We start from the raw sequence: 14,438 nt of genomic DNA, 5'->3' as shown, positions 1-14,438 counted from the left end.
ATGTACTGGTCCATCAACTTTGGAGGCTTGGTGTGACGAAAAGATGAGAAATTTTACAAGTTTCTTATTTTTTCCATGTGTAGTAGGCCTTGAACTATAACCTCATGAAAGGATTTTACAAAATGAGTGGATCTACTATGGTTTTGGAGGTTTTTTTCAAAACCCTGAAAGGACACTTTTATGTCCTGTTAGGTTACCAACCTAGTGTTAAAGGTCAGATTGACCAATGTGACACCGAGTACAACATGTAACATGCTTGAAGACTATGGATATAAGGGTGGGCACTGACCAGTTGAATCCATGAGGTGGCTAGGAGAGAAAGGTATGTAGGCCGTGGTATGGGATAAAATGTGGGTAAAGAAAGTTTGATGTGATCAAAAGCTGAGCACTCATGTAGGGTATGATGATCGTACTCTCAAATTGTTAAGGGATATAATTCGTGTACAAAAAGGACTCTCCTTCATGAAGTGCTACAATGCTTTGTCTAACATTTAAGGGAGTGGGAGCTAAGACAAATGGCTGCTATGGTATAATATATGGGTAAGGGCAAGCATGTAAAGGATTGAATACATTCTGCTCTCTCAAAGAAGAACGTAAATGTGTGTCTGTGTGTATTTTGCAAGACACCCTTTCTTTTAGCATGATGCCCAAAACTCTTTTTACAAAGAGAAATGATTGAGTGAACTTTTCTACTTTCATTGCCCTCACATTTTAAGGTGCCAATGGTGCCCAAATGTACACAAACAAACAACATGCACCTTATATTAGTAACCTGCTTATGGTCAATTGCAAGAGACCTCAACATCCATGCGACGAGTCTTGGTAGATGCAAGTGTAAATGCTGGCTAGATTGAGTGCAATCCAACCTGTAAATTTTGAAATTTACCCACATATAGAGACAAAGTTTAGTTAGCCATGCAATCACCCATAGGTCACACACCCATCATGAATACTCCTTTGAGAAGCAAACGACACACTGCTCACCAAATCAATTGTGCATACCAATGGCAAAGTTTCTTCTACTACTATGTGGTGTAATGTTGGCATGTGGGGTCATGGCTGGTACATGCATCCTAAGTGCCAACAAGTAGCAATCGATGACTTAGTTGACTGTGATGCCTCAAATGCAAGACCAAACCTACACGAGAGAAGCATGGGAGAGTTTCTATCATGACAAATGCCTTGATTGGTAAGGATGGTGAGAGGGGATGCTAATGCATCTAAAGAATTCATCGTTCAATGCAAACATTATATCAAAAGAATGATACCAGCTCTCTATTAGTCTATTTAGAGGGTCACTACCACTCACGAGGGTCTCATATCAATTGTGTGAGGGTGATGTCTCTAGCCTAATCGCAAATTTGTTGCCTCCTTGGAGAGAAACATAAGATGTTAAGACAAGACATCATGCGAAGGGATCCCATTACTTAATTCATTCCCAAGAGACCTCAAATTGACATGATAATTCTTGAACTTAAGACACACACACATAGATAGAGAGAAAGAAAAAAAGGGTGGGGGGGGGGGGGGACAAACTTTCCATGACTAGGAGGAGTATGTTGGAGCTTGGCATGACCAACTAGAAGGAGATTAGTCCTTGGTCAAATGTCCTTGGTCAATCCACAAGAATGTGGAAAGTAGCTACACTTCATTAGTTGTTTTATCCTACACTCCAAAACGTAGACATAGTGTTGATCCAAAAGATAGATTTGTGCTTGGTTGATGTGAATGTGGAGGGCACTTAGACCTTGTGTGTTATCATACATTGTCATCTAGAAAGTAGTTATAGTGGTGGTTGATGCACAAGTGTATTAAAGAGCTATAAAAGCTCACATGAGAATCATAGGCATTTGCCCACATTTGCCCTCCCTGTGAAGGGGAAGGAGAACATTGCTTCAATTGACAACATGTAGCCGCGGCAACATGCGGGTCACATACTAGTATAAGAGAATGCAAATAAAGAATTTATCTCTTTTTCTACATGTGAGAGAGTGTGAATAAAGAGATACTCATTTCCTCCACATGTGAGAGATTTTCTCTATTTTTTGAATCTTTGTTTCATTTTTTGTATGCTAATAAATTTATACGAGCAAGACTCCCGTCTCCTTCACCATTGGTGCTCCCTACGGAAGCAACAAAAGAGAAGTTATGAATGAAAGATCATTAAAACTTTTTGGTGCTTCCATATATAAATCATGCTTGGTGTAGCACAACATGTTTTAATAAGAAACTCCCTTGACCACTGCCACCACAAAAAAAAAAATCCCTTGTTCATGTATCAACATCTCTAGTTCTTTGAGGCATGCCATGAAATATTCCAAATTGAAGGTCATGCATTCTAGTTTCCCTTGCATGACGGGTTTCCTAAGGTATTTACTCACTTGCTCCAAGAACTGACCTTTGATCAAAGATTCTCTGGGATATCCAGTGTCACTGTGAAACGATAAGTAGAGGATCCACACCTCAAGTCGCCACCACCATTCACACATTGTCCTCCTCTTCCTTCATCCACTAGACTCCACTAGACTGAAAAATAACTATTACTCATGCATAAAGGATAAGACTCATCTGTGGCACATATGGATGAGAGTACATTATGGAGCGTGCCAACATTCTCCATGTTTTGGAGCTCGTGTTGAAAGGCTCTTGCAGGGAAAGCCAAGTTCAAGGGATTACTTATTACCAACCCAAGGGAAAACCAAACCTTGAGGCCTTGATTGATATAGCTGGTCAATTTGGCTCTCCCTTCAGCTACAATGCCGCTTATTTTTGTTAGCACGGCTTAACTCTTTTTTTCGCCTCAATGCAGCTCCTGCCATATTAGATCCTACGCACGCTCATTGACATTGCTCTACCTCTTCAATTTTGTAGCTCATCAACATAGCTGCTTGACCTTGCCATAATAGTACTTCATAGATTTGGTCAATTGGCCCACTCATAGGAAAAGAATCAAGTGGATTTGCAATAGATGATCTTTTGATCTCGAACGTCTCTTGGGATTATTCCAAAAATGTTAAAAATTTACTACTTTATTCTTGTTTCTCTTTCTGTAACCTTTGCAATCAAAGCCATATCATTTTCTTAAAGAACACTTCCAGGCATAGGAAAACCCACAACCTGCCATCTTAGCCCGTTCTAATTGGTTTCTCTACTCATCGTCGATAGGCATGGAATTCAACTTTCCCTTGTAGAGTGTGCCTTTGGCCAGACCATGTCATCACCAACGTTCATCCACACTCCCTATTTGTAATCCATGCCTATGTCTATTCTATAGGTGACAACATTGAAAAATAATTATGGAGAGGGTGAAATTCCATCATGTAGCAGCTTGTAACTTGCAAGGACACCTTTCATACACACCACCAAGGTCTCTCCATGACCCATGATCCATGCTTGTAGCCCACTACATGCTTGGGTGCTAATGTGCGTAAAGGAACCAACAAGCTTCAAAAGAGGGAGAAATTGGCAAGAGAATATAGCTCATTAGATGGATGCCGTAGGTTCAAGAATACAGGAAAAGGGGAGAGAGAGAGAGAGAGAGAGAGAGAGAGAGAGAGAGAGAGAGAGAGAGAGAGAGGAGAGGCCATCTCTTGGCTCCCCTGTACTCAAGAAGAGGCCATTGCTTGCTATACTTGATCATTACTATTGTGTGTGTGTGTGTGTGTGTGTGTGTGAAATCCCCCCCCCCCCAAACACACACACACACACACACACACAATATATATATATAGCCGGGTATACACCCTAATCAAGTCTTTCGTATGTTCTGCACTCATACGCCCATTCTCTCCAATAGACGATGTCCATTCTCTCCAATAAATGCGCTTCATACCCTTGCACACTTTGGATGATATATATAAAACCCCTCTATGATCTACTGGATTGTTTCCATATCTACATTAATCTATATATGTACGTTGATAAGCTATTTTACCAATTTTTTTCATTTTATCTCTATCAACCTAACCTATATATCGAAAGATTTTGTTTTTAAAACTATCTGTCTATTTTGGTTTGGTCCATATTTTTATTATGTAATCGACCACCTTTTACCTGGCATAAAAATCTTTAGCTTTATTAAGTTTAAATAGAGAGTTGAGAGGAACATTGCAAAAGCATTGGCGCAAGTAGATATGATAGCAGAATTGAGCACGAGAGTGCATAATGGTAGAATTCGTTTTTTTTTTTGGGGGGGGGGGGGGGGGAGAGAGAGAGAGAGAGAGAGAGAGAGAGAGAGAAGATTGTCACTATGAAAATCTTAAATCGTTTACCGCGCTTATTTACCGCATTTTGTAGAGAGAGTCCAAAATGGATTGGGTAGGGAAGAGAGAGGAGGGGAGAGAGAGAGAGAGAGAGAGAGAGAGAGAGAGAGAGAGAGAGAGAGAGAGAAGATTGTCACTATGAAAATCTTAAATCGTTTACCGTGCTTATTTACCGCATTTTGTAGAGAGAGTCCAAAATGGATTGGGTAGGGAAGAGAGAGGAGGACGGGGAGAAATTTTTGTATTTCAAATATTACCGCGGTTATATTCGCAAGTATTACCGTGTTATTTATCGTCGCTTTTATCACTGTTATTATTGTGTTTGTTATTGAACCTAGATTAGGCCTTAAATATTAAAAGTTTGGTGTTTCCCCGTATTTGCTTGTGAAAAAAAATAAGAAACATTATATAAAGTTTCAAAAAAATGATATTAAAACATAAAACAATAGCTATGTGGATAAAAATGAGCCTACGAAGAGCGTGGTCCATCCTAAAGTTATGCACGTGCCTCCATGTAAAGCAAACACTTTAGAGATGAGAAGCCAAATATGGACGACATCTTTTGCCGAGGCATGGGGATGATAAAGTGAAGTGTGCCCACATTTTACTAGATGGTAGCACCTATGTTAGTTTCTTGAAGCACTATCTTGCAACAACGATCTTGACACAAAACATGGAGGACATCTTTTGTTGAGGCATGGGGATGATAGAGTGAAGTGTGACCACATTTTACAAGATGGTAGCACCTATGATAGTTTCTTGAAGCTCTTCTTCAGAGCACTTTTGTACTGCTCACAACACAAAACACTAGCTCAACTTGCACTATCATGAATGCTTTATTTCATAAATAACTGTCCCAAAAAATTATAAGCATTTTGTTATCAATTGAATTAATCACTCCCAATTGATTAACTTAATCTAGCATTATTCACAAAATTAGAGAGAGAAAAATGGAGGAGGAGAGTGATGAATGGACGACACAACAAAAAGGTTTTTTAACTTAAAGTATGTAAAACATGTCTAAGGCTAATTGAATTGTTGTCTTGTTTGGATGGATGCAGGTAATGACTCTATCTTATCTTGGAGGATTTTTTTTTGACTTTGGCAAGCCGTCCTACACTGGATGGAACACCCACTTATGATTTGCAAAGTTCTTTTACTATCTATGTACTGAAAGGGGATCTCTTTCTACAAACATTGTACTTAAATGATTCTAATACTGAATTGTTTTTTGTACTTATCTATTCTTTGTTCCATTGCCAGATGTCCTTTGAATGTAAAAGTTCAATTAGGTCTTATTATCTAAGATTAAAACAGCTACACTTACACACACAATGTGTTACTTAATAAATTCCTAACTTATGTATCCCTTCTTTTTTCAAAAAAAGCTTCAAAGTGTTTGAGTTTCCACTATGGAACTTGGCCCTTCATGACTACTAAAGGCTTGGTAAGGCGTTGGTATTTTTTGGTTAAATGGCACACACACACACTCCTACTGTACCACCTAACTTGGGGGTATTCCCGAGATTACTTGGCTCCTAGTACTTTAGTAAAACCCACTGCCTATGGGCACTACCAGGGGTTATAGCCCTTCTTAGTACTTGAGTGAATAAAACTTCGATGAAACCCGTCCGTGAATACTCCTGCTAGCCTCTTCATTGCACCTCGCAGGCGGCCTCACCTTCTTTGCTAGAGATCTCCTAGCTTGGGTAACTGCACGATACGCAATTATGGCGACCTCCCTCCCTTCTCTATTTAAAAGGTGAGGGCGCATCTTTCCCCCTCACTTAGCTTTGGTTGTACTCTGTTTGTTTGCATAAAGTTAGTGATTGCGTATATGAATCTCCACTGCATCGAAGCATGGAGCTCTCAACTCAAGTAACAAGTCGGCCCCACTGTTATTTTATGGTTTGTTTTACCTGTTGTATGGCTATATGTTATACTGCAAGGGTTTGTTACTCTGAGAGGATGATGATTTTTTCCACAAATTTAGTAGGAAGCTATGGGTTGTTTCTTCCCACAATGTTTTAATCCCAAACATGGGGGTGCTCTGCGTCCCGTGATTACTGATGGTTCACAAACTACTGTCAATGCTAATAACTTTTTTTTTTAAAAATCCACCTAATGGGTTGGTGGTGTGATCACTGGGTTGGCTAGGGCTGTTGTTTTTCTACCCAAGAAATCGGTACTAACAGGGATATATATTGTTTTTCTTGCCTACACACACACACACACACACACACCTCTCTCTCTCTCTCTCTCTCTCTCTCTCTCCTACACACACACACACACACACCTCTCTCTCTCTCTCTCTCTCTCTCTCTCTCTCTCTCTCTCTCTCTCTCTTTCCTACACACACATACACACACACACACACACACGATGTAGCTTGAGAGAGAGAGAGAGAGAGAGAGAGAGAGAGAGAGAGAGAGAGAGAGAGAGAGAGAGAGAGAGAGAGAGAGAGAGAGAGATCAATAATACTTGTGCTGCAGGTTTCGAAGGGCAGATCTGTGCGCGTGCTCTCGCAGACAAAAATGATCGCCTGTGCCCGGATTTGGTTTTTTTCCCCCAATTTTTTGCCGTCGATATACGCGTGGAAATATGTGTGGAAATACGCGTGGAAACACCCAGCTTTCGACACACATTGCCACGTGTATTTCCACGTCTATATGGACGCGTATATCGACGAACAGTATGCCCGTCGAAAAGCACGTGGAAAGGTACAGTGCATCGAAATATGGGGTGTCGAAAGCTGGGTATTATGTTGTAGTGTACTAATCTCGGTTGCAGGATGGCAGGCTGTTTTGTACGTTGTTGCATGACTATTACTCTATGACGGGGTAAAACTCATGATATTTTATTGATGGAAAGCTTGGAAAGGGGGTGTTTCTTCACCCTCCTCACACCAGTAAATGAGTATTTTTTTGGCCGGGAAGCATACTGTCACTGTTTTGGAACATGGCTTTATATTAAGGGATATACTTTACGTTGTGTCTACTAGCTCACTAGCCATTACTTGGCCCGTTTACTTGGTTTTTTATTGGTAACTGCGGACTAATGCTTAGGAAGGATTTTTTTGGAAAAAAAGAGACAATTTACCCTTTACATCACTATGGTATTGGTTGTTGCCATGATTACTTCTGTGATGGTTCCCTAAGGTCTGGTTGTTACACTACCTTATTGGCTGCTGCATAGGCACTATGATCTTGTAAATTATGGTGTAAATTGAGCCTAAACCTACCACTTATGGGTGTTTGATGGTAAAACCACTTCTCTTGGTTATTAGTTAAATGGTTGAAACCAGGATATGGAAATTTCTACAAATAATCTCCTGTTTACATTCTCATATAAGATTGCACATTGTGTAACATAATTTTTTTTTAAAAGATTCTGCAAGGGCTTCCTACTACCTGGGTTGGCCGAAAGGATGTTTAAGGTTGGTTAACTTACAAAATATGGTAAGTGTTGGTAACATGATGGGCCTAAAAACTTTGCCCAAAAACAAACATTAGACTAGCCTATGGCTGGATTGTGACTACTAAAGGAGATTTTTTATTTTAAACCTACTGCACTAACTAGTGCTTTCACTAAAAGATGAACTGTGACTAAATGTTGGGGGATTCTGACACTTGGATTAGAATGGGTAATGGCCTTCTAATAAAAAAGATGTAAAATTCTTTTATAAATGGAAAATTTTGGGTTCCTTTTTTGATTAAAACATTTATTATGGACTAAGCTTGTACAAAGTTGAATAAAAGTTTTTAAGATCGACATGGATAACGATTGATATAGTCCATTGATACCTGTAAAACACAACCAAGGCTAACATATCTGTTGTCTTGTTTGGATGGATGCAGGTAAGGACTCTATCTTGTCTTGGAAGGTTTTCTTTGGCTTTGGTTAGCTGTCCTACACTGGATTACACATTCACTTACTACTTGGGAAGTTCTTCTGCCACTTTGTATACTGGAATGAGGCTTCATTTTTACAAACATTGTACAAAATTAATTGTAAGAATGAGTTACTTTTGTACTTATCTTTTCATTTCTTCTAAATCCGGCTGTCTTTTGAATGTAAAAAGTTCAATTATGTCATATTAATTATGGTAAAACAGCCACACACACACTCACACACTCTCTCTCTCTCTCTCTCTCTCTCACACACACACACACATTCAAATCCATATGTTTCTACCCCTCACTTAGCTTTGGGTGTGTTTTAACTTGAGAGTTAGGAGTTTGTGTTGGTTTTCGTTACTCACCAAACATGGAGCTTGTAGCTCAACCAACCCAGGTTTGTCACTGTTTACTGAACTTGGTTTTGTTTCTTGTTTAAATTGTAAACATAATCAGGCTTTGGTATCTTGATCACCTTCACTAAATGACTGATAAGGCCCACCAAATGTGTTTGCTTTACATGATAGTACAGAAGGATGAATGGTTTTTTTTTAAAAAAAAGCTATGACCCCTCTACTAGGTTTTGATTTTTTCAATAAAAGTTATATGGTTTGAATGAAGGTGATCCTTAAAATTTGGGTTTGGCATAATAAATATGGACGCTTTACACATTAAAATTCTGATGCAATGTTACTCTGTGTTAATTGGTTCACTGTTTTTTTTGAATAGGAGGTATATATATATATATATATTTAGGTTGCTTGGCTTGGCAAATTCTGGTGATAAGTAACCTAATGGTGCATATTGTTCATCAAAAAGTTTTGGGATGGGGGGTATACCCTTAGTGTGTACTAATTTTTTGAGTGAGAATTGTCACTTAAGCATGGCATGTTGACCACTGTTTCTTTAAGCCTGGTAAAGCCCACCGTTTTGGGTCGGCTAAGTATATATATAAAGGGATTTTTTCTATGCACTGATTTTGAAGAGAAATGTATGTTAATTGCCGCTTGGCTTGACAATACAAAACTCTGATGGTAAGTAATCTGTCGATACATATTGGAGCTTTGGGATGGGGGGTATACCCTGGATGTATATTGGTTCTTACACTTGGTACTATCTCCTTAAACTTGGCATCATGAGTACTGGCACTTAAAAAAACTGGTAAAGCCCACCGTTTGGGTTGGCTTGGTGAATATTGGGGTCTTTTTTGCCCATCTGCTGGCTCATGTTGCACGTTTCTATAAATTTGGGGACTTTGGGGGAATATGGCCCGGTTACATACCATTGTTGAACCTGTTCAATATTAGTTGTTTGGATGAGATGATGCAATACACTATTTGCATTCACATGGTCATGTACAAAAAATTAGTATTAACATCTAGCTCTCTCTGTGTGTGTGTGTGTGTGTGTGTGTGTGTGTGTGTGTGTGTGTATGTGTGTCTTTTTGGTTTGATAGTTGGATGTGCTAGGTACCGTAAAGGTTCTTTGCCACTTGGCTTGCTAAGAGATTGTGATTTATAAACTTGGGAAGGATTGGATTCCATATAAACATAAACAATATCAGTTCTAAATAAACATAAACAATATCAGTTCTAAATAAACAAAAACAAGTTTGAACTCATAATGGTATTTTTTAGGCTTCTTTATGGCTTCATGTGATGGAGTCTCATTAATTTGACAGATAAAAACTCAAAAAGTTGGTTCTAAAAAAAAAAGTGGGAGCATGCCACTTGGAGTAGAAGGGGTTATGGCCTTCTGATAAGAATACGATACTAAATAAACCGTGGGATAATAAAACATTTTTTTAGAAAAACAACATAAACATTTTGGACTAAGTTTGTAAGTTAAAAAAAAGTTACGAGATGGACATGGATAACAACTGGTATAGTCCATTGATACGTGTAAAACACATCCAAGACTAACATATTTGTTGTCTTGTTTGGATGGATGCAGGTAAGGACTCTATCTTATCTTGGAAGTTTTTTTTGGCTTAAAGCAGTTGTCCAAAACATTATTTTTTATGCTTTTGGAATATATTGTGATCTAAATACTTCATTGTACACTTTTTTTCCAAAAACATAATATTTTGTTGATTGGTAGAGACCTTTGGTGTGATGTTATTCATTGTACACTTTTTTTCCAAAAACAGTATATTTTTCATTGGTGTCACTTTCTATTTTTCTCTCACAAAGTAGATTTTTATTATGAAATTATTTGCAATAACATTAAGTAGGCCATAGTGAATTTTTTCACCTTGTTTTACGTGGATCAACTTTAAACGTGATGTTTTGTTCATTATGTAGTTAGGTAATGACATCAAGAACATTCAAGATTGTTTCTTCACCAAAATGTCACAACTTTAGTAAAAGTTCTATAACTTTTGTCACAACTTTAGTAAAAGTTCTATAACTTTTGAATAACATTTATTTCTCATGTTAACAAGTTATGTATAATTTCTATGCCTATTATAATAAGTACAAGTAAAAAAGCTACAATTTTCAAAATATTGACTAGGAGATATTTTATGGTCTTTCAAATTCATCTCAAATAACCAATGTGGTTTTAGTACAAATCTATAATCTAAAGTGATATTATACATCAAAATCAATCCAATACATATTTTTTTGGGATTTGTTCTTGCATAAAGCAAATAAATTGATCTGCATTTCAATTTTTTTTGAAATGCTAAAGTTCTTAAGATGATATATTGCAAGCACTTTACAAGCACTTTAGATAACGTTGTTGCAAGTTTTTGCAAGCTATCTGGAAAAAATTTGCAATGGGTTTTCTTTTGAGGCTAAATGTAAGACTTATGGTTGCTTGGTTGCTTGACACATCCAAAGGAGTCTTGTTTATAGATAGGAGGAATTTAGAGAACAATCTTCACATCGTTTTGATAAGTACCTTTTTATGTAATATTTGCAACAATTTAGACTCAAGTGGTCAAGAATAAGAAGTAAAAAAATCAGTTTATGTGGTTATCTTATTTTGCTTGAACGATAGAAGCAAGGTAGCTTGTATGAAAATAGAAGACATCCAAGAAAGAAATCTTGTGAAAGGATATGTACATATGATTTCACAAGATTTTCCTTAATTATGGACAATTTTGTAGCTTTCTCTACTTGTCCATTCCTCCATATTTTAGTTAATTCTCATATTCAAAACATTCTCTAAAATAGTCTTAAAACTGGCTAAGGATAGTATCTTATACAAAGTCTTCCTTATCTTGGATGAACTAGACTCCATAAAAAGCTTGAGATCCTCTTAGAAGGTCAACGGCATATAAACCTTGGAAATTTGGCAATCATGTCAAGGTATCTCAAGACAATGTATCCATTTTGGTCTACCTAGATATTTAGTCAGCAAATTGTGAGATATGAGGATCTTGCTCATACTTTCTAGTTCCATGGAATGGAGCTCCGCTCCCATGCTAAGAAAGATACCAGAAAGATGCACGTTGAGATTATTTAAAGCTTACCTAATTATCAATCAGCGTTCAGGTCTTGGTAACAAGCTACCTTTATGAGTAATGTATGCCAGACGCGACTTAAAAGGGACAATAGATTCCTTAATGATGCTAAAAAATAGTATGCTTGAAGTGAGCACATATGGGAGTTCATGATCTAGAACTGCAATGCTTGAAGTGCTCTACCAGCCTGTCTTTACGGCTTGTCAATTGGAGCTACGATGAGGAAGTTATGTCAGTTTAAAGTCTAAGTGTTGATGTTGAACTGTACCGGATTGGGAAACTGCAAGCTGAGGGGACAAAAATGAAGTGAATGCATGGGCCTGAACTGCTCACTTTGTGGAGCATGTTGGTCTCTTCAAATCAGAAATTGGAGTTTTGGTTGCCAAGATATCGCAGGTTAAAGTTTCATCGGTGGCCAGTGTTGTACTAGTTTGGTCGCCTTGGTTGGTGTGCCATCTGGGAGTTCTGAGCTTCATCCAGGTTTTGGAATGCGGTACATTAAATGCTCAAAGAGAATCTTGTCCGAAATGCCATCTCTTGCAATACATTGATGGCAAGAAATACCAAATAAGGAAATGACAAGTGAAGGAGTACGAGCGGAAGTGCGACGCGAGAGAGAGTGCGAGAAGAAGAGCACGACGATATGGTGAACTCGCTCTACTGTAATGTGTAGAGAATAGTGAGTTCTTATTAGGTTTTTACAAAGAATATGTGTACATACCTGGCGGCCTGCCCACTTACCTGGGCGACCACATTGGGCTTTATACCCCAACAACCTCCCACTTAAAGTCCAATGTGGTACTTTAAGTGTGAGAGAAGCTACTATACAAGCTAATATACAAGAGATGTAGAGAAGTGATGTACTACCCTACACCTAACTGCTTGCAAAAATGCGCAAAGCTCTCTGAGGGAAGTCCTTTTGTAAGTATATCAGCAGGATTTTCTATGGTGTGAACTTTGACAAGCTGAAGTTGCTTATCCTCGAGCATTTCCCTGATGAAATGATACTTCACATCCACATGCTTTGTCTTTGAGTGATAAACTGGATTGCGAGCCAATTGTATAGCACTTTGACTATCACATTATAACACAGGCATCTCTTCTTTGATTCCCAAATCTGTGACTAGTCGATTAAGCCAAATTGATTCTTTGCATGCCTCTGATGCTGCAACATATTCAGCCTCTGTAGTAGACTGAGTAACACAATCTTGTAATCTAGAACGCCATGATATTGCTCCACCAGCCAATGTAAAGACATACCCTGACGTAGACCTTCGGTTGTCTAAGTCACCTGCATAATCTGAGTCTGTAAAACCCTTTACACTTAGCTCCTGACTCCCATAGCATATACGCATACTCTTTGTAGCTTTCAGGTATCTCAATATTCCTTTCACTGCCTCCCAATGTTTCTTGCCTGGGTTTGACATGTATCGACTTACTACTCCCACTGCGAATGCAATGTCTAGGCGAGTAGCAATCATTGCATACATCAAACTACCCACTGCAGACGCATATGGAATCTTATCCATTTCAGCCTGTTCTTCCTCAGACACAAGACAATCTTGTTTGCTAAGTTTCACATATGGTGGCAATGGAACACTCAGTGCCTTTCCCTTCTCCATATTGAAACGTTGCAAAACCTTGTCAATATACTCTGTTTGAGATAACCAAATCAACTTCTTTGATCTGTCTCTCTCAATGCGCATACCAAGTATATGACTTGCCTCACCCATGTCTTTCATGTCAAACAATTTTGCCATCTTTGACTTCAAAGCTAAAATTTCTTCCAAGTGCTTGCCAGCAATCAACATGTCATCCACATACAAAATAAGGATCAACCAACTACCATCCTTAGCCTTCTTTGTATATAGACAGTGATCGAACTCACTACATTTGTAGCCTTGAGAAAGCATAAACTTGTGGAATTTATGGTACCATGCCCTCGGTGATTGTTTTAAGCCATAAAGACTCTTTAACAACTGGCATACCCAATCTTCCTTGCCTTTCTCAACAAACCCTTCTGGCTGCTGCATGTAAATTTCCACATCTAAATCACCATGAAAGAACGCTGTCTTGACATCCATTTGGTGCAACACCAAATCTAATATGGCAACCAATGCAAGAAAGCATCTCAATGTAGTCATCTTGACCAGCGGAGAGAAGACTTCATCAAAGTCAATGCCTTGTTCTTGCTTAAATCCCTTGGAAACAAGCCTTGCTTTGTACTTTGGCTGGCTATCATGAGTGGTGATCTTATACCTGTAAACCCATTTACAAGGTAGAGCCTTTTTGCCCTGTGGTAATTTAACTAGCTTCCATGTCTTGTTTTTATGCAGAGCTGTCATCTCTGATTGCATGGCCAATTGCCAATTCCCAGAGTCCTTCATTTGCACTGCTTCCTTGTAACATGAAGGCTCATTGCAATCAGTCAACATGACATAGTTCATAGATGGAACAAACCTGTCAGGAGGTCGCATGATACGTCCAGATCTACGCACAATAGGTCGCTCAGGCTCAGCCACAACCTGTGGTTCCACTCTATCCTGTCCTTGCTCCTCTTGAGCCTTGACATTTTGTCTTGCACGTGCAGGTCCATCTTCTTGGAAGACAACTCTTCTAATCTCCTCAACCCTCTCTGGTTTAGAATGATATTTGGATTCATTAAAGTGAACATCATTGCTGCGGACAAACTTTCTGGATTCGGGATCCCAAAGTTTGTACCCCATCTCACCAGAATTACCATAGCCTAGAAAGATGCACTTTCTACTCTTTGGATCAAGTTTGTTCCTAAATTCCTTTGGAACGTGAGTA

Source organism: Adiantum capillus-veneris, chromosome 25, assembly GCF_014529385.1.
Source record: "Adiantum capillus-veneris isolate H3 chromosome 25, ASM1452938v2, whole genome shotgun sequence".
Lineage (NCBI taxonomy): Eukaryota > Viridiplantae > Streptophyta > Polypodiopsida > Polypodiales > Pteridaceae > Adiantum > Adiantum capillus-veneris.
Note: the sequence above shows the minus strand (reverse complement) of the source record.